The following is a 2,157-nucleotide window of genomic DNA, read 5'->3' on the forward strand; positions in this document are numbered from 1 at the left end:
TCCTTGGAAAGAAGCCACGATCCAAAACCCCTTAGTGTCTTCTTCATAGACAACGTAGGCTTCATCCTGACGTAAGAGGATCCTTTCGTCGTCTTGGAGGTTGAGAACAGCGAACGTGGAGACAGAGGAGGGAATCTCCGAACTCCTGGAGAAGTAGGCGGTTAGCTTCTTGTAAGTAGAAACCACGGCAGTCTTGTTGGAATCCTCGTCAGAGCCTTCCTGTTCTTCTTCCACCGACGAACGAGGAGGGTCCTGTCAGGAGAAGGGCGCCTACGAGAAGCTTGTCGCCTGTCAGGGGAAGCAAAGGCATCAGGAGAGCGACCAGCAGAAACAGAAGAGCGCCTACAGGGCATGGAAAGTCTGTGTGAAGACTCGCGCTTCGAAGTTGAAGACAACTTGGACAAGGGAGAGCGCCTATCGGCCAAAGAACGTCTCAGATGACGAGGGCGCCAACAAGGCTCTTGTGTCTTATCAAGAGGTGAACGGCTTCCAGGAGAAGAGCGCCTACTGGGGGAGTAGCGCCTGCGAGGATCTTGGCGCCTGTCGCGAGGAGAGCGGCTACTAGGAGCAGAGCGCCTACTAGGCGAGAGGCGCTTGCGAGGCTCATGGCGTCTGTCAAGAGGAAAGTGGCTACCAGGTGAAGAGTGCCTAACAGGAGAGAGGTGCCTACGAGGCTCTTGGCGCTGTGTTTGATCGTCTTTAGAAGGCATCTTCACAACAATCGTCGCACTCGCAATCGTCACAACTGCAATCCTCAAATAAATCGCAATCATCACAACTGCAATCCTCAAATAAGTTGCAATCTTCACAGCTACAATCCTCAAATAAGTTGCAATCTTCACAGCTACAATCCTCAAATAAGTTGCAATCTTCACAGCTACAGTCCTCAAATAAGTTGCAATCTTCACAGCTACAATTTTCAAAGACGTTGCAATCTTCGCAGCTGCAATTTTCAAAGACGTTGCAATCTTCGCAGCTGCAATTTTCAAAGACGTTGCAATCTTCGCAGCTGCAATTTTCAAAGACGTTGCAATCTTCACAACTGCAATTTTCAAAGATGTTGCAATCTTTGCAGCTGCAATTTTCAAAGACATTGCAATCTTCACAGCTGCAATTTTCACAGACGTTGCAATCTTCGCAGCTGCAATTTTCACAGACGTTGCAATCTTCGCAGCTGCAATTTTCACAGACATTGCAATCTTCGCAGCTGCAATTTTCACAGACGTTGCAGTCATCGCCAAAACAGTTACAGAAGCCGTTATCAGTCCTACCACAGTTCCCACAATTGAAAAATCCGCTGTTATTAGAGCCACCATAGTTCTCACAAGGTAAGAATCCACTGTCATTACTGTTATCATTTTTACAAATTTTTGGAAAGAATCCACTGTCATTACTGCCATCACGGTTACAAATTTTTGGAAAGAATCCACTCCTATCCCCACTTACATCTCGTCCTCCACCTCCTTTTTCATTAAATCCTCCATCCCTTCCTCCTCCCCTTTCCCTCGAGAGCTTGTTTGTTCTATCCCTGCCTCTCACCTTTGGTTCCTTTCGATCCTTGACTCTCGCCTTTGGTTCCTTTTGATCCTTGACTCTCGCCTTTGGTTCCTTTCGATCCTTGACTCTCGCCTTTGGTTCCTTTTGATCCTTGACTCTCGCCTTTGGTTCCTTTCGATCCTTGACTCTCGCCTTTGGTTCCTTAGCTTTCCTGCCTCCACCCTTTTCTCTCTTAGCTCTGCCTCTTCTTTGCTTATCTCCTTTGAGTCTCTTTTTGTTTTTTTTGGGCGGTTTTGGAACTTTATTTTTGGGTTTTTAGGCTTTTAGGCTTTCCTCCTGCATCCTTGGGCGGGGGTCCTAATTCTGGCCTAAACCTATCAACCCCAAACCAAGGTAATCTATATCCATTTGGATATTCAGGCTGAGGCCAATTATATTGAGGCCAGTAATCTGGAGATTGGAGAGAATTTTGTGAATCAACTGGAGGCTTTTCCCTTGGAGGCTTAGCCTGGCCCCTGGGCTGCGGCCTGATGGGTCTGTTTGTTTGAGGTCTGGGCTGATGTCTGATGGACGCGGCGTGGTATGGTGTTGGGTTGTTGTTGAGGTCGGGTAGGATGCCGATGGACTGCGGCCTGATGAGTGTCTGTTTGTTGAGGTCTG

This window comes from Macrobrachium nipponense, chromosome 15, assembly GCF_015104395.2.
Source record: "Macrobrachium nipponense isolate FS-2020 chromosome 15, ASM1510439v2, whole genome shotgun sequence".
Classification (NCBI taxonomy): domain Eukaryota; kingdom Metazoa; phylum Arthropoda; class Malacostraca; order Decapoda; family Palaemonidae; genus Macrobrachium; species Macrobrachium nipponense.